Here is a 22,603-nt window from a genome sequence, read left to right as displayed (position 1 = left end):
TTGAAAAATCATCCAAGCCACAAAATGATTAAAGGGCCTAATCTTAGGTACATCATAGATTGAACCATCTCATGGTCAATCTTAATGCGCCTATGCTCTCCAGATGCCTGGTAGTCTAGTCTTTATCACCATGAAGTCTACCATGAATGCTTGATTTTTATTTAAAAATAGAAAGAAATAATTTTTATCTGTTCTCAAATAAATTTATTTCTATAATTTTACATCATTATGTAAAAATTTCAATCAACAGTTGAGAATATAGAAAGGAGAGATTCTACTGATAATATAATGCATCAAAGACACCCAGCCCTAATTACAACTCTTGCAAATGTATTATATAATCAATTAGCATGTAAGCATTCATGCATATATCCATCACATGGATGTTCCATCAATATGTAACACTAATATCAATGTTAAGTCGGGCTCGAAAGTCGTAGCTTACTTTATTTTGTCGTTAGTCTCATCCTCAAAATTATTATCAGGTATTGTATACTCGACGACGAAGTCAGCCAAAATTTGCTCCTTCATCGATGGACGTAGGTGATATTATATATCAAATCCATCGAGCTTTATCGTCCACTTTGCCATTCGATCCGAAGTATCAAGTCAGTGTAAAATTGCCTTTAATGACTGATCTGTCAAGATGACAATAGGATATGCTTGGAAGTATGGGGAAGTCGTTATGATGATATGATTAAAGCGTAGATCAACTTCTCTGCTCTTGAATATCTTACTTCGGTATTGTGAAGCACCTTGCTAGTGTAGTAGATCGATCATTAAATTTGATTTTCATCCTCTTAGACAAGTACCGAACTAACTATCTCCATCGATGTTGCTAAATAGAGATACAAAGTTTCTCCCATCTTTGATTTTGTAAGCAATGATGGAGATGCAAGATATCTTTTTAGGTCCTCGAAGGACTGTCGGTACTCATTGATCATGAGAAGTCTTTTGGTTGTCGTAGTGTCTTGAAGAAGAGCAATCATCTTTCTACCGATCCTGAGATGAATCGACTGAGTGCGGCGATCCTTCCATTAAGTTATTGTATATATTTCTTTGAGCTTGGATGCTTCATATTGATGATAGCCTTTAGTTTCTCGGGATTAGCCTCGATTTCTCGTTGTGATACAAGAAATCTTAAAAACTTTTTAGAAGTTACTCTGAATGCACACTTGGTTGGATTTAATTTTATCTGATGTTATCAAAATATACTGAAGGCTTCTTTTAGATCTCGAACATGATTAGTAGTTTGAGAATTTTTCAGCAGCATATCATCTACATAAACCTCTATATTTCATCCGATTTGTGTCTTTAATATTTTGTTGACTAGCCATTGGTAAGTAGCTCCGATATTTTTTAAACCGAACGGTATTACCTTATAACAGTAGATGCCTTTGTCGGTTATGAAGGCTATATGCTCCCCATCTTTGGGTGTCATTCAAATCTGATTATAACCTACGAAGGTATCCATGAAGCTCAAGAGTTGGTATCTCAAAATTGCATTAACTAGTTGATCAATTTTTGATAAAAAAAAATGATTCTTCGGACAAACTTAATTTAGATTTGTATAGTCGATACAGATTCTCCACTTTCTATTAGCCTTTCTCACCATTACTATATTGACGAGCCAATCAAGATAATTAACTTTTCTGATGAAGCTAGCCGTGAGGAGCTTGTCAACTTCTTCATCGATGACCTTCTGTCTTTCGGGAGTAAAAGATTTTTTCTTTTATCTCACTAGCTTAACCTTTAGATCAATGTTTAGCCAGTGGATTATTATCTCTAGAGGAATGCCTGACATATCAGTAGCCGACTAAGCAAAAATATCGACGTTTGCTCTTAATAAATTTATTAGTTGCTGCCGTTCTGGATCAGATAGCTGCGATCCAATTTGGACCGTCTTCTCAGGATCTTCCTCTTTTAATGGGATGGAAACCAATTGCTTGGCTCGTTCACCCTTTTTTGGTTTTCTCTTTGGTCTAATTTATCAACGAACAAAGAGTCTTCAGGTTGATTATTCTGTGTGGAGATCAGAAAATAGTGTCGGGCAAGTTATTGATCTCCACGCATCTCTCTGGCTCTATTTTTTGTTAAAAATTGGATAATAAATGATATGTCGAAACTACTACTCTCAGGGTATTAAGTTCAAATCGTCCGAGTATGGCATTATAAGCCAAAGAAACTCGGACAACCATGAATGTTAAGAGAATAGTACTCTATCGTAGATCTATTTTGACAGTTAGTGAGAGAGTAATTTTTTCTTCTACTATAAATATATTACTAATGAAACTGATTATTGACATCGAGAGTCTCCTGAGTCGATCAATCTGTAGTCGCATTCAGAAGAAAGTCGAGTAAAACAGAATATCTGTTGAGCTTTCATTATCCACTAAATTTTTTTTACATCATAATTTACTATCATTATCGAAACAACGACAGCATCATCATGGAGAGTTTGTATTCTTCGAATATCTTCTTTCAAAAAAGTAATTACATTATCGAGTCATTGTTTCTTCACCGACTCTTCTTTGAAAGTTGCCCTCCAGTTCTTCTGTCGTTCGGAGATCATGTTGATTACTCTCATCGTTGGTCGATTGTTGAGTGTCTCCTCAGCTTGTGGCTGAAGTTATTGATTGATGGGAGGTTGAGTCGGACAATCTCGTCGGAACTTTTCGAGATAGCCTCATCGAATCAGGACCTCTATCTTGTCCCTGAGCTGAATGTACTGTCTGATATCATGACCATGATCATGATGAAACTGACAGTATTTTTTTCTGTCACAACTCCTCAATGGCATTTTCATCGAAGGGGGGTGTCGAAGATACTCTGCTCCTTTGATTTCCATCAAAATCTATGCATGAGGAAAAGAAAGTGGAGTACAGGAGTCATACATGTCATAGTTGTTCGACTTCGGACTCTGTCGTCGAAGTGAAACTCGCATATTGGTAGTTGGCCGACTTGATTCAGTCGGAGCTCCACCTCTCTTCTGTTTCTTCTTCTGATCTTTTCCTTCTATCTGACGTCGGTCAGAAGCAACTTCATCCACACGAATGTACTTGTACGCGTGCTCCAAAAGTTCAGCATAGGTCTGAGAGAGAGTCTTGTCTAGAGAGTAGGTGAATCTAGATCCTCTCATATCCCTCTTCATAGCTGATATGGCCATGTCTTCATTAAGATCTCTGACCTCAAGTGTGGCCGCATTAAAATGAGCCACAAAATCTCTCAACATCTCTGTCTCACCCTGCTTAATAGAGAAGAGGCTGTCTGATATCCGTGGCACCCTTCGACTAGTGCTAAAGTGGGCCACGAAAGAATTCTCGAACTACTTGAAGGAGTTAATGTTCTCCAGCTAAAGCCCAAAATACCATGATCGAGCAGCCTTTCAAATAGTTATCGAAAAGTCGATGCACAAGAGGATGTCAGTTGCCCCCTGGATTATCATGAGAGCCTTATAGCTCTCCAAGTGGTCGATCGGATCGGTGGAGCCGTCATATGGCTCCATCTGTGGCATCTTGGACTGGGATGAAATCAGTTCATCCAAGATGCGCTGAGAGAGAGGCTGAGCAGTGTGAAAATCGTAGTCATTAGAAGACTTTCGACCTTCCACCTGAAGTTGGACAAGCTGACGATCAATCTTCTTGAACTTGCATTCGTAGTCGTCGAGCTGCTTAAGGCAAACTGCATCTGGAGATGTTATTATCTAGTGATCTTAGCGTATTTTAGTAGGAACTTATTAGTTCCACAACAACGAATTTTTCGTGCGAGTATCTATCTGAAACTCTTTTGCTTTTACCATTTTGTAACCTTCCCTTCCCAACTTTTCTCCTATTTAAATATGGAGTAACAATTCTAATTCCTGCTTAAAAATTCAAAATGAGACACAAGGACCTTTATTGTTTAATATGTTTTTACATGGTTAATATTTAGTTTGTGTGCACCAAAAGTCTGGACCACTTTAGTGCCAATTAGAAGATACAAATAAGAAATATAAAGAATATGCTGAAGATTGAGTGAAAATTTGTTTTCTCATTCGTATTTCAGTGACACCACCAAGACCTTGCTCTGACACAAGGATCCAAAGTTCATTGAACATGAAGTGCAATACCCATAGTCATGACGATCTTCTGACTCGTTATTGGATGGTGAAAAGGTTCAATTTCAATTAAGTGTGGAGATCTGAAAATTGCTTGTGCATCCTCCACTTAATAAAAATATTTCTTTGATTCTTTGACATCAAATTCAAGAATCAGCGCTTTCAAATATTGATGTTGTGCAGTAATGGTCAAGTCTATATAATAAATTGTGGTATCACCTTAGTAAAAAAAATATCATTAGATTCAAGTTATACCAAAGACATCAAAGAAAATCATATGTCGCCGTTACGTAAAGTCAGGACAAACAAAAGGTCAAGTTTTAAAATCTGATGGGGCATTCCGGTTTTTCTTTGCAATGAAATTTGTTGCCGTCCCAACCAGTTCCGACATTTAGGGTAGAAGATGTCCTAAAATGCTGATCAAGATATTGCGATGATGGCGGGACGGTCCTATCTCCGTACTTGAGATGGTGCCGCAGCCACTTCCTCCTATACAATCCTCATAAAGTCGCGATCTTTACGCCCCTCCCTTATTGATTCTACTCATGATATCATTCAGTTCATGGTTCGATCCGGCCGACACCCCGACAGAGTCGCCTACTTGATCCTGATCGCCGGCCCCTGCCGCGCCGGGAGGATTAAGGAAGCGTGGGGTGTTTTGGATCAGATGCTCGAAGAAAGGTTGATGCCGACTGTTGAAGCTTATACTTGTATCGTTCATGGGTATTGCTTGGCAGGACGGATCGAAGAGACCAAGAGGTTGATGGGCACTATGGAGGCCCTTGGCTGCCGACCGGACGTGGTGACTTACGGCATCTTGGTGGAGGCCCTATGCAGAACCGCCGAATTCGAGGAGGTGGAGAGGATCTTGAGGGAGAATACGTCCAAGGGCTGGAAACCAAATGCAATCACCTACAATATCTATATGAATGGGCTTTGTAAAGCAGGCAAGGTCGACGAAGCATTCCAACTGTTCGAAGTTATGCGGAAGAGTGGCTTGTGCCCAGATGCAATCACTTTGAACATCCTTTTTGATTGCCTTTGTCGGGACTCGATGGTTTGGGAGGCCAAGAGCTTGCTGGAGAGGAATGCTGAATTGGAATGGGATGTCGATGTCTTCTTCTACAACACTTTGATGAGTAGGCTTTGTGAGCTTGGTGAATGGATCAGTGTTCTAAAGCTCTTGACTGATATGGTGAAGAAGGGAATTGGACCGGATGCTTGCACGTTTACCATCGTGATTCGAAGCCTTTGCAGAGCTGGGAAGCTTCGTAAAGCGAATTGTATTATGAGCGGTAGGGGATTTGGTGCTGATGTGGTGGCTTATAACACTTTGCTTCATAGGTTTTACATGGCAGGAGAGTTTGATGAAGTCCAGCGGCTTTATGTGAACATGGTTTTGGAAGATATTGTTCCAAATAAGTTCACCTATAGTATCATGATTGATAGTTTTGCAGAGAAGGAAGATTTTTGGAAGCTATTGATTGTCTTTTTGGATCCCTCAAACAAGGTTCTTCTCTGATCTGGTTGTTCGTCCAAATAATTGGTTGATTAAGGGTGGGAAGCTGAAAGAGATACTACAACTGCTTGAAGAAATGACAGAACGAGGCTTCGTTCCAGATGTGCATATGTTCAATGCGCTGATAAGTGCATTTTGCAGTGGGGGATACTGTTGGAGAGAAGATGTATATAAAGTTTGTCTCATTCTCGACAAAATGCTTGGAGTCAAATAAGTTATCTCAAGATGATGAGATTCTTCTGATCAACAGTCTGAACCTTTCTGGAAAGCATGGGCTTAAGAAAGGTAACGTTTCCTCTCTCTTTTTGTTAATGTTACATGTTCATGATGTGAATGTTCAAATGATGCTGGGTTTAATGTACGTGGTTGCAGTGTTATTTCCATTCTGAATTATTCACCTTTCAATATAGGTATACGAGAAGTTCACACAACAATTTAAAGCTAAAATGAGTGTTGAATATTTTACCAAGGAAATTCTTGTCGAGGATGAACAAGTAACGTTGAAAGTGAGCTCTCAGTCTGTTTCACTTGTTCCTTTTTCTTTATATTTATATATATATATATATATATATATATATATATATATATATATATATATATATATATATATATATATATATATATATATATATATATCTTTCGAAATTTGTGATGAATAATAGTTGTTTTCTGATATAGATATGGGGTGCCAATGTTAACTCATTCACAATGAAATTTGTGATGTAGCATGGCTTCTGTAAGTCAATATAACAAGCACGATATCTTGCCACAGACAATGTACATTTCTTTTTTGTTTATGAAAAAACTCTCAGTGCATGTAACCAATGACATAGCAAAAGCAATATACCCCATTTTTCCTAATCAGCACCATGCACTCATTTTCATTGCAATTGTTGTCCTGTTGCACCAGATGTAACTCACGATTTCCCCTAAAATATCATCAGAGCTAATGACACTGATAACCAGAGCCAGAATTATTAGAATAATCAATTAACCTTCTGCTCCATAACCAATCGTTAACTTGTGGGTCGTGTTTTTCTTCCTTTGCTGCTTGTTGGTTGTTTGATTAATTTCCCTTGATTTGCTGGGATCATTTTTCGTGTATCTTCTTTCTTTCTGATTCTATGCGGTGGTGATGGATTATCACGGTCTACGATGGCATCAATTTTGATTAAGAAGAAAGCAATGGCATAATTGTTATGTGGATCTGAAGTTCAGTTATTTCCGCAATTCACAATCCATGGGTGATCCTGTTGGTATCGGAGCTTGGTAGTATAAATGTGGTTATTCTGAACAAAAAAAAAAGAAAAAGAAATCTATCGAACGAAAATGTAGTATAATTACATTGTTCATGAACCTCATTTAACAATTACGCAGCAACTATGAAGATAGCCACCTATGAATGTTGCACAGTTGTCAACCAGCATCATGAAGCTTTCAAATTTTTTAATCAATTATATAGAATGCATTGTTTGATTTGATTTTTCCATCAGTTCATGGTGAAATATTTATCACAATGATCTGGGCCACAGAATGTCATCTTACAAGGAGGAGGATGTCATCCGACGAACAATTTAATTTAATTACTTATTCTCTGCGGTTGGCCAAATCGACTGATCCCACCAATTAGGTTCCTCCAACTCCTCTGCGGCACCGGCACTGCTCCATACTTGGGATTCTATTCCTGAAGCAACAACCGATGTTTTGTAAAATATACAAGAAATAGGAAACAACATGCTGATGAAAAATACTGCAAGCAAACCCAGTACACAAGAAAAAACTGCCACAACAATATGGAGCTTGGTGATTCAAGGGAGCTCCCTATGAGCTAGATTACAGATAAACGTGTTAGCATCCTTCATCAAGTTTCTAAAATCAACTAGAATGCCCCATTTAAAGTAATTGATTTTTGACATCTTTAACAAACATCTGTATTGGTGACACTATTATAAATTCTGACCCAAGAACATCACCACTCATCGAAGAATTAAGCTTGAATTATTATGAGAATGCAGAAAGCATGTATTCTAAGATACTCAGACCTGACCAGTCAATTGTCGCAAGTCATTCAAGATGAATGAACAACAGAAAGCAAAGTTTTCTTTTTTAAAAGATTGAAGAAAACATGGCTGTTCAGATAATTTATACAATTTCAGCATCATATATGCCAAGAGCTGGTATAGTCTTACCTGTGCTGGCTGAAGGAATTTCCTGTGAGACAGGATCTGGTACACTCGCAACAGAAACCGGTACCATGCTCTTCATGGATATTGATGAGGTATCACACAAATGCGAACCAGAAACACAGAATTCTGAGAAGGTGGATCCATTACCATCCTTCGTAATTTCGAAAGCATGATCTTTACCTTGAAGTTGATCAGCAAAAACAGAGTATTGAGGTTCAGAGTATGGAGATTTGGATTCATCTTCTGGTTGTTGACTCAGAAAATATAAACGTGACTGCATTGGAAAATCTTGTCCATATTCTCCCTTAACGAGTCTTGTTCGCACTCCAGAAAGTGCCTTGCTCAAGCAAGAAATTGATAAGTGTTAGACAAAACATTAGGCTATTCACCTCCTATGGAAGTACACCACAACATTGGAAGTGAAAATATCAATCAAATTACCACCAACCAAACTTGTAGATGTTCCTGAAGTGGGTGGAGATATTATTGAAGAAATTCGGGTGAGAGGGTGAGATAAATGGCTCCCGATATCAAGTTGATCTGATTATCTACTGAAGAATTACATGAGTACAAAGCAAGTTTGTTTTGTATTCACTCACTCTTTTTATAAAAGGAAAACATGATATATGAAACAAAATTTCTGCTTAACAAAGAACAAACTAGTGCATATTTCAGTGGTTGCTTGCAATTCTATCATTTTGTACTCATGCGTCTATGAAAAGTCAAGACCAACACTGGTTTCTTTACTTGCATGCCCCTCTAATAGTAAAGTTGAAACATAAATGGTTGGTTTTGTTAATAAGGCACCAGCTACGTTTTCAATGCACCAATACATGCACAAACATATTAATAAACACTATATATTTAAAATTATCAATTACCGAATAGATCATTAGCTTTACATGCAAATCAGACTGTTGATGCTTCATAGCATTAACCAGCTTAGGATGATAAGATTTCACCTGTGTATACTCGCCTGGAAGCCAGTAAAATCTGTAGTAGGTCGCCATCTGGTATGCTTTCTCGGCTGAGGATCGGTCTCTTTGTAAAAAAGAGGTGGCCTAGCTATCTGAACAAAACAAGCAGAAAGCTTTGTTAAGAGAACTGATACATTATGCCATTAGAAAACATCTCTTGATGCTCATATAAGATTACCTCTAATCCAGGGTTCCATCCCCTGTTTCAGGGTATGTTACCTTTAGACCCTTAATATGTGACCAAGGAATTTCAATCTTGCTCTTCAGGCCACGTTCAAGAAACTCCCAAATAAGTTTTTGTCTCGCAAAGTAGCACTTAGCCTCTAGATCACCTTCATGTCTTGATACATGCTGTTTACAAGGGTACGTCAATTAGCCACCAGACAAATCTTTATCCACCTTGATAAAGAACTACTTGTAAGCAAACAAAGCACATAAGATTTTCTACTGAGGGCAATTAGAAAAATCTTGAGTTTGTATTCTTGACTATGCTCTAACCAGTAGCAATCAAGAATGATTAGTATTTTACTCTACATAATCAATTACAGACCTCTGGTGAAAAAAAGCTATAATTCAGGGAAAGTAAAGTTCAATAGCAATTTTATTGCATTGATTCCATTGAATATTCAATACGTCAAGCTTTAGAATCAAATTCTCCTACCTCCCAAGCTCCGATTCTCAAACGGGTAGGCGCATGAAACTTTGAAGGTTTCATCTTTCTGGTAGCTTGAGAAGGCTTCGTGTCAGACAATGGAATAGAGAAAGTTATGTTAGATGTTTTAAAAAGATGTTGTGAATAAAGAGAGAAAAAAAAAATGCAAGTAATTCAATAACATAATTCAAGATCTCAATAAGTATCTCTCAACCAAGAATTCTGATTATTTGATATAAAAAAAAAAGTGGAAAAAGTGTTGTACCGGATGCTTCAAAGGAGCATTATTCTTCTTCGGTCTCTTACGGAGCGGTCTGTAGTCCTCCTCCAAGAAGTCCCTATCTGAATCTCCGGCATGATCACCACTGCCGCCCTTTGAGTAGGAGAGGGAGGGAGAAAGAGCAAGAGCCAGAGATGGCGCCGAAGTTGGAAGCGACGAGGGAAGGATAAGCGGATAGAGGGCTTATATAAATAGAGGAAGGTGGTGCTAAATATAAAAAATATAGGAAACAATAATATCTAAATAGGAAACACATATCGAATTTGTAATGTATAACTTTTTATTGCCCCATTAAAAAAAATACACGATTACGTTATTGGATTTTTGATTAGCATCATGACATACGTGCATTATCTTAAAAGATGAGATAAGCTTGGTCCCAACATAAATTCCATATCTTGCTTACAAACCAACAACAACGTACGATTTACTTCCTTTACAAAGCAGCAACGTACCGACCTACCATACACCACGTCCCACCCATTGAGGAAGGAAGAATAAGAAGACTCCATCTCCTGCGAGGCTCGCCTCCGCCTTTACAAGGCCATCCCGTTCCCTCCAAGATTCTATCACGACCACCGACCCTGTTTTCTGCCTCTTTCTTTCTCTTCTTCCCTCTTGACCTTGCCGGTTTCATCTATTGTGATCACCGGAAATCGACGTTGGAGAGCACCGCCGGAGTCAAGGTAAAGCCCGCCTTCTCCTTTGCTGTCTCTTCCCCATGTCCAAATCACACCTCCGTCTACTTCCCCTGTTTTTCCGATCACCATTGCGGCTGTGCTCCCTTGAGGAGCCCTTGGCCGAGTACCCTGTAACTCTTCCATGGATCACCAGATGGAACATGGCCGCTGGTGAACACCCAAATCAAGCCAATATCAAATTTTCATGTTTCAAAAAAATATATACTTACATTTGCTAGAAAAAAATATTTAGAATGTTCTGGCTTCATAGAGAGTTGTCAGTCTATGTTGAAGCTTTCTATGCATGTATATTGATGTAATTGAAACAATTTTTAAGAAAAAGTCTAAAGTGAATCAAATCATTTGAATAATGGGGTGAACAAGCTAGACCTAACGATCTTTGTAGTTTGCTGAATGGGCAGATGTTTTCAGGTTGTAATTCACCAAGATATAAACCTCTCGATGTCTTGTTGGACACGCATTCAGGATTTTTAATGTCAATTTTGGTCATACCTGCTCGGGATTTCTTGCTGTTAATTTAATTCTTTGGAGTTTCATTTATAGGACTATGGTATTCAATTTAATCGTAAGGATGTCTTCAATTTCTGCCCGTATCTGTCTGGAGATTGGATTGCTAAGTGGTTCGATTCTCTTTACTTCAGCGTTAAGCTCGCTAACAGGCTGGAATGACTTAGTTCAATCTAGCTCCTCTATCTATCTTTTTTTTCCTGCAATATCAATTATGTCAATGAGATATTATTCTTTCGAATCCATTTTCATATCCAAATCAATCCAGATATGAATAAAAATTTGAATATATAACTACTATCCATATCTGTATACATATCCGTCAGAAAAAAAAAAAAAAGATATGGATAAACAACTATCCGATCCATATCTGAATATCCGAATTTATATCAATCCTATATAATTTTACATAATAATTATTAATTTTTTAAAAAATATATAACTATATAAATATATTATTAATTGATTTAATTTATTTAGTAATATCTTTGATTTTGTAATTATAAAGTTTATTATCGAAGTAACATCTATAACTATATCTATACTTTCAATATTAGAATTGTATCCATATATATTTAAAATAAATATGAATATAAATTTTTATATCCAAATAATTTCGTATCCATATTTGTATTCATTAGACAAAATAAATATGGATATGTTGGTATCCAATCCATATCCGATTCATTTTCAACCATTGTCAACTATTGCAATTTTGTTTGTATGGCAGCAGGAAACTATATTTTGTTGTTCTATAACTGCTATACTGCACTGTCAATGCTTACTACTCCTTGTAGTCACGAAAGAAAAAAAAAAGAGAGAAGAATCATGTTCTCACACCTCCCTTAAAAAATAATAATAAAAAAACCACAAATGCGACTATCTTTGTCTTTTTTTTTTTTTTAACAGAAATAGTGCCAGTGGAAATATTTAACTCAAAACTTCACAACTTCCAAATGATGCCCCATGATTCTACCTTGAACTGAAAACTGGCGCATGCCCTACAACTTATAAACCAGAGTTTGTTACTCTAAAATATAAACCAGACAAAAATCATGCAGTTGTAATATATTGTATGCGTGCTTAATAACACAAGAATAGTTCAAAAGTTTTCCAAAAGTAATGTCGCAAGAAGCTATTATTAGATCTCAAAATGATTATCCCTGCCCGACGGGTCTACATTCATCCCTGAATGCCATCGGGTCTATATATTTGTTTCCGCATTAGAGCATTGAGCTTTGTGAGAGCACCGCACTGCAATAGAATGGTGGATTTCAGTGATATCATTTGAGCCGAGAGAGTCGCAAGCAACAGTCCTAATTGTCAACCAAGTCCGGCGAGCTCATCATCACTTCTAGCTTCTTTTCATTTATGAATATAAAAAAACTCGTGAAACATAATAAGTTTACATCATTAATCCTTATTTTGTTGGGGTTGCTTCAAATCGGCTTTTGAGCAGAGGTTGGGATATTATGATGACAATTTTGTTAGAACGATGGATTACCTTCTCTTCCAGTCTCCAATTATAGCTATACTTGGTTCACTCTATTGCTTATGCAGAAAACAAATGCTGGAAATTGGATCCAGATCACTCTTTCTCAATTATGACTGAGGGGTGCTCACAGGAGTGCTGAAAGAGGTGGCCGCAAGAGAAGATACAAGGATGGCCCCAGAATTGGAATAAGTGCCACTGGCAAAAGCCAAGAACTTTGACTGGTCCTGCAACAGGGGGAACAAGTGAGTTCTTTGATGAGAAAGCCATTCTATTTTTCCCTTTATTTTAAAACATTTAGGTTTCTGAGCATATTATGAAAAGAAGCATGGGTGCAGAGTGTTCAGTTTACCATCTCCTTGCAGTCATATCATTATAGACCCAAAAAGGTGAGAAGGCTGAGCATAGCGCAAAATCAATGCATGTAATATGGATCTGCAATGAAGAAAATGTTATAGGTAAATGCCAGAGTTTTACATGAGGTCAATGGACTCTGATGTTGACTTCACGGAAAGAAGTTCCCAGCTTCAAAAAGTTTTTGTAAAGTATTTGATGCAGTTCTGTAGAACAGCTGAACAGGAGCCGCTGACTAGTTAAAAAACTGACAGTGTCTTTACTAGGTTAAAATGCTGGTCGAGCAAGTTAAAGAATGAAAAAAATTGAGATTTCACATGGGAGTACGCCTAATTGAAATTTCCAATAGTATGTCATGATACTTACATGCTTTCTCTGAAGTATCGGTAGAACTCCTTCCACACATCACTATAAGCTAAACCAGCATACATAGTTAGGCCCAAGCCTGCAACAAGTAAAATCTGGTTTGCAATGGAGTTACTATTCAGCATATAAACCATCAATCCGATCAGTTTGATTGAAGTTTCACCTACAAATTTTGCATGTTTCCACTATCTCAAACTATCAATGACCAAAACTCTAAATACCAAAAGCTTTCAGGCAACGCTTTACAGAAACTATATTGAATGATTGGGATTCTTTGTTTGTCACTTAAACCTTTTCAAATTGTAATTCAATGATGGTTAAAATCAATGAGTTATGCATGTGCTTGATGTAAAAAAGTTATAGTATCACTCATGTACACAAAAATTTGTATACAACTTTACTAAGCATATTGTGGTTATGTGCATCGGAGTTTCTTAGCCCAGCAGTTATCTTTGAATCAAGAAAATTTAAAGGCCATCTACTGATTTCATCTTCTCCAACAGCTGGTGGAGGTGGCTTCCAGAGAACAAAGTATGGAATAAGAGCATATGCACCGCCAAAGAATGAAACCACTAGGAATGGCCAGCTTGCTTCTTGAACTTCATCACCAGTTTGAACACATCAAATTTATTTAATATGGAGGAAAGCCGAGGAATCTGAAGATTAAGGTGTATGATTTTCACTGGTTCAACTGCTGATTGAAAAATAATGATGGACAAAACTGAATAAAGACATAGTCGCAGCTTCAATTCTTTAAACGTAGTTGGGCTTAGCACTGTATCATGATGAACCCTTGATAGCTAACCAGCTATCTTTTTTTAGCACTTGTAAAAAGGAAGAATCACAATAATAAGGCCATGCCCTTAAATGATGAATATTGATTATTCTAATTTTGCTACAGCTGAGTCAATCAGTAACTCCATGTATATCTATAAAAATATATTTAGTGCATATTGTTGCGGCCAATGCCCTGTAGCGCCCGTCACCGGTGAAGAGCACCTGCAAAATGAAGTCCACATTAACTAGAATTATGTCCGGCGGAGACCCTCCAATGCTTAAGTCAGTGGGAAGTGGTGAACAACAGATAAAGAGTATTTAAAATGGCAGTGTTAGCCCAGAATTATCTTACCAAGACTGTTCGTTTACCTTCTTTTTATAGATAATTCATATGTAACCATCGAGCATGTGATTCTGCTTTTTATTAGGCCATAATCATGGAATTAATGGGCTGTTTATATCCATTAACGACCGTGACATATAGTCGATAAACATTCATAACGGTTAAATACATGGGATCTACACATTCCGACATTATGTGACCGTGAGATGAGCATTATATCACATTCTGGTCATTTGCGCTAGCAGCTTGTAAGCCGACTATACATCGGTAATAGCAGTAAGTCGGTAGTCATGGAGTTTCGAATAAGCATTGGTCGGTAACTCTGATATGCCGATGGTTTTCGATTGGAGATTATCCAAATTATCTATTGATGGTTGATAACAGCTGACTGTCGGTCAGTCAACTAATTGTTACTCGGAATATTGCGTTCATAAGGTCGATGTAGAGTCAGAGTCAGAGGTTGGTTGACTTGTCCCAACAGTTGCCCTCCAATCCCAAGTCCAAGATGGTCTGACGTGTATATTATCACGTAGTCTGTCACGTTGGACGAAGAAAGTTGTCACGTGCTGCCTCGAGCCCCGACTCGACTGCTGGTATTAATTATTTTTTGGAATACGAGAGATCTTCAGCTATTTTGCTATTTCGATAGCTGTGAAATCATATTGGACTGTCATTTCGGGAAGATAATTCGATGCCCAGATCCAGACGATTTGATTCTGACTAGTAAATCTTGGCCACATGTCCCAACATCATTGGCTCTAAGCTATTCATATGGATAATGATGAGGTGGCATGATCTAGAAGCAGGTGCGTCGAACCATCCGACCAATGATCGATTTTGATGTCGCCACGTGTCGACATCTGAGGAGATCCAGATTTGATCGATTTCATCTAGACCATTGAGGAGTCCTATATATACACAGTCACTTTCATCCAGACTTGATTTTGCATTTGTTGTACAGAAGGTTTTACTGGAAGGTTGCCCTAGTACTAGGAGCTCCGAGTTCTGTTTCTTGCATCACTTTTGATCTCAGGTTGAGTTTTCCTTTTCTTCTTCTAGGGTTTCTCTTCTTAGGGTTTTCTTTTTCTAGTTCTCCATTTTTCATGGCTGGTAGAAAAACTTTCTCTTCTCGGGATAGCTGTCGGAGAATCGGTCGATGACTCTCCTTCGGTTCTGAAAATGGAAGCTTCTTCTTTATCTGGGCCCAATGTTGAACGGCTCTAAAAATAGTACCATATTCTGAAGTAGTATCAGCTTTTCGCTCCTAGTTCGGATGGTCGAATGAATTCTCCTCCTCCGAATTCGATTGTAATTTATGTCGAGGACCTTCAGACTGGTCTTTGATTCTCGATTCAGAGTTCGTCCGAAATCTTCTTGATTATTATGGCCTCTGTCTTGCTCAACTGATCCCAAATTCTATCCGACTGATCATCAGCTTTGCTCTGTTGTGTCAGCTTATACCGATTGTTCCTTATCCTTTTCTTTTTCGATCTTTCTTTGTCCTTTGTCCTCATCTGAAGGTCAAGGATCGGTGATTTTTCTACCCGAGAAAGGTCTTTTTTTATCATCGATCTTCCATCATCCATTCATGGATGGAAAAACTAATTTTTCTTCATCTCTTCTTCTTCTCTCTAGAGCTTTCTTCATGCTGGGGTGATCCAAGGACTGGCCCCAATGAGAACAGTCGGGTGGAGGCCAATGATCGGAAGATTTTCTCCGACTGAAAGACATGAAGTTCCATCGCAACGAGAGCTGATGATCGAACAAGCTCTCTACGATGTCGGGCTTAGTTCGGTCATTTCTTTAGGTATAACATAGTCGATTACTTTATTTTTCTTGTCTATTTTTGAACTTTATACTGATCTCTTTATTTTGATTGCAGCTATGCAGCCAAGAGCATGAGTGTCGGCTGTTGATAATCGCTCGTATGCTGTCAAGAAGAAGGCAACAGCTGAAGCTGGACCCTCCTGACCGTCGAAGAAAGGTCGGGTCACTACTCCATCGGTACTGATGAGGGAATCTGACATTCCATTAGAGATGATTCTGAACCAGTCTTGGCGTTGTAATCCCTGACAATGCTTTTTGAGGCACCGTCTGCTGAAGATGGGACGGCAGGAGAGGACAGAGCTGCAAGAGTACCATCAGTGGCTCCATCAGCAGAGGTTGGATTAGGGCGGGAGTCACAGTCGAACCCGAGCAGTCTGCGGTTGTGCTAGCCGTTCCTCCAGCAGAATATTCTCGAGTGCAGTCGAGCTCGACTTCCCAACATTCTCAAGCATGGGCTGTCGATCGGAGATCGGGGAAGGCGCCAGCGACTTCAGCCAATGACGGATCATCTGCAGGCCTTCCAAGTCTTTTCGACATTCGAATCTCTGAGAGTGAGTCAGCCTTGGCCAATCCGACATTGACTAAGTGGCTCATCGAAGTTGCTCTTTCCTGACTGATCGGGAGAATAGAAGAACCGACTGTCGCTGAAATATTTTCTTCCTTTTACCCGATGATACTCGGGGTAAGTTTTCTGATATTATTTTTTTAATCGACTTGATTTATCTTCTGCTTTCAGTGGGCGCATGACATGCACGATTTAGAGAGAGACTATTGAAAGATTGTTGACTTTCATCGATCGTGGATGGATAATGTGGCGACCGTCATCGTCGAAAAGAATACTGCCGTCGAACAACTCCAGACGACAACTGAATAGGAGAAAAACCTTTAAGAGCAGATCTCCTGAATGAAGGTAGATCTACAGTCTTCTAGGGCCGAAGTTGAGTCGGCTCGTCAGAACATCTCATCCCTCGAGTCTCGGATCAGAAGCAAGAAGCACTCCATCCATCAGCTCTGACGAGAGGGGATGGATGCATTGATGAACTTGAAATGGAGTGCGGAAGGTATCGGCCACTCTGGAAAGGTTGACACTGGCCAATGCTGAGTTGGCCTCCGCAAGAGCTGAAGTAGAGTCAGCAAGGGAAGCCCTGAACCAAGCCATCGAGAACTTCAGAAATTTGAAAGAATTCAAAGAAGAAATCTTGAAGGCGGATTTGCTTTATATTGCATCGGGTATGAGGACGATCGAGATGCGATCAAAAATTATACCCAGTCTTGGACTTAAGCAGCATCATTCTTCTGATGGATTTTGGTGATGCAGTGGAATATATATTTTAAAATTTTTAACATGCATTCAATAAATGAAAACAAGATTTAACAATTAAACTTAATCACGGAACTCAAAAATCCTAGGAACCCCTTGATGATTACAATCAAACCACAAAATCAAGCATATGAGGAGAAGATCAAAAGTCATATACCACCATGAAGATCACGAACTGGTGATTTTGAGATCTCCATGAGACTTCAAAGTAGAAACCCTCCAACGGTGATCCACACAGGACTGATCAGGGCTCTTTCCAACTCGTCATGGTGCTGTAGCCTTCTTCGTAAGTGCACTGCGATTGTCCTTCGCAAGAACAGGATGCACCATTGCTTGTATGCCTTCATGACCTCTACAAGATCACTTTAGGAATCCTTTTTCCAAAGTATCAAATCACACTTAATCAGATTTTATGTTCAACACATGAACAATTTGATTTTAGGACAAGTATCTCATACTTTTCTTTTTTCTTTCACCCTTCCTTTCCATTTTCTCTCTCTCTTTTCTGATATTTTTTTCAGACATTTTTCTTGTCTTATCCTCTCATTCTCACACCTAAACCCACCAAAAAGGGACGTACAAAATAAAAATAGCACCCCCTTTTTATAGGGAATAAGGGGGTATCCCATGGGATGCCAACTCTTGGCGTCCCTTATTCCTTACACGCCCCAATCAATTTTTAACGTGGAACACAATGGGTTGGTGTGGAATAAAAGGTGATTCACTGGTAGAAGGACTCTTCCTCTATCAAGAAAAAATGTAACCCATCATATGGCGCGTGGGATAAGAGGAATGGCATGGAGAATTCAAGAGTCCATAAAATTAAGGACTCTTCCACATCAATCAAAAAATGTGGCATCCCATTAAATATGGCGTTCAAACTCCTTCCAAAAGAAGGACTCTCCTTCTTCTTCTGCACCCATAATCCCAAGAGATATCTGATGTTACATGGAATTAACAAACACGTAGAAATTAATGGAAAGAAATAAGAGTCCATGTTGAAATGGACTCTTCAATTCAATGCCATAAATGGGGCGTCCCAACTTATTTTTGGCATGGAGTTCTTCCAAGAGAAGGACTCCCTCTCCTCTTCCACCTCCCACATCCCAAGACACCATCTAATGGTGCACAAAATTAATAGAACGTGTGGAATATGTAATGATTTTAAGAGGAGTAAGAAAAAAGGACTCTCCTTCTTAATTACCAAAATAAATATGACGCCAACACTTAATATGCTGTGGTTTGACGTGGAGGAGGTTGATTCCATGGAAACTTCCACAAAATCAGATAAAACTAACTAATAAATTTAGATGGTTCAAACCTAATCACATTAGGTCAAGACAACAAGACTAGGTTAGCACAAACACCTTTGCACTGAACTCAATTGGTCACTTGGGTTAATTCATGTGCTAGCAATTTAATTAACCATTAAATTTATAATAAATTTAAATTAATTAGATCAAGACTAAATTTTTATTGTGTGTGATCCATTGGATTCCAAATCTAGCCAGCAGTGGATCCAAACTCTCGATGAAATCCTAATCTGATTGGATTAGGTAGCTCAAGAGTCCAATTAACTAGGACTCTTCCTAATTGATTTTAGAATTAAACTTTTTTAATTCTGTCAAATCTACAAGTCAAGATTGACATCTAGCAACGTGTCATGACTATCCAAAAGATTTAAAATTTGATAAAAATATCAAAATTATCCTTCCGTGGTGAGTTACCGTGTAATTCAATCCTTCGATCATACAACATCCCGAAAAGGATATGGGTATGAAAATATGTCAGACCCAAATATCTAACCATATGTATCTCGATCCAATGATGATGACTCGATTGATAAATCAGTAAAAAATATTTCTACAGTTCATCCCTGCTCTGGCCAGAGATCTCAGAGTCACATCTATGAGATCACATAAGATGTTCTCTCCTCCTACAAGGAGTGATCGATTTTTATTGACCACTCACAACCTCCATGCATACTTCACCATACTCAAAATATCCACACATATCTCAAAGTGGTGTGCTTGGGAATAAACCAAAGTAAGGATCTATGCACACAAGGTACCATGGTGATCTCAGGTCAAAAGATCACATGCACCACTCCCACTGAAAACCATTGTTGACATGCTGTAAGGCTCCATCAAATATTCTTTTACAGATCAGTTTAGTAAACTCATTTTTAATGAGCACCTACATCCTTGTATTAGTATCACCACATAAGTGGTTGTGAGATTAACCACCTCTCCATTAAGTATACATAGGATGTACCAATCTTATCGGAGTCATTGATCTCCGACTCAATGATCCAACGATTGAAAATATTTTAGATTAGGGCTATCAAAATTTTAGGTCTCACTGGTATGATCTCATCATGGCCCTAAAATTATTATCCTAATCTAAGAGATTTATCATAATCATATAAAAATGATACAGTAAATGATAAAATATAATACCTCATATAAGTAAAATAACTAATTCATGCAAATGAGCAGAAAGATAATAAAGAAAAGTTTCATCGTATCCCCATCGATTGGCTTGTAGGCACAATTCTTTCAATCTCCCACTTGCACTAAAGCCAATACTCTTATACCTGATGTCCTTGCAATCAGGGTGACGATGCACTGCTGCTGTGTAAGCTTTAGTGAACTGATCCTATTATACTGTTCTTAATATTAACTCACTTTATGATCAAATCATAAATGAGGTGAAAGTGCCTAAGATGTGTGTGGGTACTCGATGAAACGACACCCAATTAATGATGAACCCTTCATCAGGCAACTTTTCTAAGCAATCTTTACTAACAGTAATTAACTGAGTCAAACATAGTTTGTTGTTTAGAACTCTTCCAATTCACTGCTCCTCTAGTGCTTCTCATGTACTTTGAGAATGTTTTCACAGTTTTCATAAGATCCTATCATGGATCAGCCCAAATCAATGATTATACACAAGGCATAATTCACATCAAGCTTGGTACATTGAATGTATGGGTAAGTAAACACTTTTACACCCATTCATGTTGAACCCTTTCAATATTAAATCCATGTACCTAGATTAGGACAAGCCTAATCATCCATTTACATCTATCCCTATAGATGCCAAGAAATGGGATGCTTAACCCAAGTCTTTTTTTTCATGAAAACTTCTGTGATAAGTATTGATTGAGTGCAATATCGAGACTACCTTCCCAATAAGCTATTTGTCACCTATATACATAACCAAGAAGTTAGTGGGACTCCCACCTATCTTCTTGCATACACACATGGTTTATCTATATTTGATGAAGTCAAACATTTGACTATCTCATTAAAAATAGAGGTGCCATCTCCTCAATTCCAACCAAAATTCATAAATGCATTTATCCTCCCACCAGAGACAACTTCTCTAGATGGTGTGTGGCAAAAGCAAAAAATTCAGAATTACATCCCTGATAGCATCCTGTTGGGTCATACCCATAGGTGCTTCAACCATAGTCCACACTTAATTGATGTACAGGGAGTCGATTTCGGATGTCAAGATTTTAGGCCAATTGTCAGAATCTCTACTAGTAACATTTTTGAATAGGTCAAGAAACATTATTCATAATAATATATGGGTATAGTCATTCTCAATGACAAACCCATATTTGAGTGGTATATTACGCATTCGGATTGACCTTTCGGTGAGGAAGTGTGTATCATGGTCGTGCCTCGTCACTGGGCACATCTAGTTGAGGATTAACTTATGGATACTCCACAGGTTAAGATAGGATAGTTTATAAGTCTTGAACTTCTCAAGTTCAATTATTCTCCCACTGTCCCTTTTGACCCAAACATACCTAGGAATAAGAGAAATAGGCAAGTGGTTGCTTCACAAGGTATTTATATGATAACACCTTATAATTTTTCTGTTTGTAATACTACTACCTGGGTATTAGATATCGAAAGTCCTATTAATATATGCAATTCTTTGCAAAAACTTCAGGTAAGTAAAAAATTTCAAGAGGGATGATCTGATGATCTCATTAATCCGAGTACTACGCTATTAAGATCTAAAATCTAATTTTATATATAATTACATCAACATGCAATTATTAATAAAATTATTTTATATCATAAATATATCCTTGATCTCATCAATTATGTTTTTCATCTAATCCAATTAGATTTGATGTATCATATACATCATATCAAATCTAAAATTTATCTTATACTAATTATGAAATATCAATTTTAGATTTGATATCAAATAGAAAAATAATTAGATGCAAATATGAATACATAAAAAATTAATTTCTGATAAAATCTATTTTCGCACAGTACTGAATTATGATAGGATTCAAATCTAAATATCCATCAAAATATATCTAATTTAAATCTAAAATAATCCTCACTTCATAAGAAAAATAATAAAATTAAAATTTTATTAAAATAAATTTAAAATAAATTTTTAATTCATATTATTTTTCATCAAAAATTCAGCAACAACAGAATTCTGTTATAATAGATTTATAAAAATCTCAATCAATCATTGATTAGGCACCTCTAATCCAATCAAAATCAGATCAAAAATTTTATATAAATAGATTTAAATGAGGTTTAATGTCACATATTTAATTATATCTTATATAAATAATCATAAAAAATTTTATTTTACATGTATATATTTAGGCCTGCTCTGATATCAGTTGAAGAGAAGGGAACATTTTCCTCCAGAATGCCAGATTGCATCTAAAAATTTTCTCTAATGTTCTACTTATTTAAAGATCAAATTTTTATCTGAATCATAGCAGAATCAGAGATCAAATCTTAAATTATCTGATATAAACCTTCGTGGAGGCCTGGATATGCAGACCCACTACTTCGCATGCACATCAGATGCCACAGGAAAGCAGGATGAACTCCAATCCAATTAAATTCGCATACACAATCAATCGAGGGATGAGATATGATGATGTGATACCTCACACCAGCAGGTAGGATGCTCAAGAAGGATCCATGCCCAAGAAGAGGAGGCGGCAACAAAAGGAGAGATGTAGAAGATGAAGGACCTCTCTCTTCACATCCTGTCTCTCTCTCTTTTTCTCTTCTCTCAATTTGATTTGTTTGCTATTCTATTCTCTTCTCTTATCCATAGATAGAGACCCTCTCTATTTATAGATAATTCTTATAACCCAATGAGAGGACTCTTTATTCAAATCTGATTTGAATTGATCCAATACTC

General features: G+C 37.6%; 1 protein-coding gene, 1 long non-coding RNA gene and 1 pseudogene across 9 annotated transcripts in view; 1 reads left to right on the top strand and 2 right to left on the bottom strand.

Moving 5' to 3' along the window:
* The window catches only part of LOC140859703 (uncharacterized), a 134,673-nt gene that overhangs the window by 81,923 nt on the left and 30,147 nt on the right, over window positions 1-22,603 (bottom strand). The window lies entirely within an intron of this gene.
* LOC140859728 (pentatricopeptide repeat-containing protein At4g21065-like) lies at window positions 4,363-5,976 on the top strand (annotated as a pseudogene).
* LOC140859618 (uncharacterized) lies at window positions 8,975-9,768 on the bottom strand. Its single transcript, XR_012143158.1, has 3 exons — window positions 9,696-9,768; window positions 9,440-9,514; window positions 8,975-9,129 (listed from the first exon to the last, which is right to left on the bottom strand). It is a non-coding gene; the product is annotated as an uncharacterized lncRNA (long non-coding RNA).

Source organism: Elaeis guineensis, chromosome 8 (genome assembly GCF_000442705.2).
Source record: "Elaeis guineensis isolate ETL-2024a chromosome 8, EG11, whole genome shotgun sequence".
Classification (NCBI taxonomy): Eukaryota; Viridiplantae; Streptophyta; class Magnoliopsida; order Arecales; family Arecaceae; genus Elaeis; species Elaeis guineensis.
This window is presented reverse-complemented; position numbering and strand designations above follow the sequence as displayed.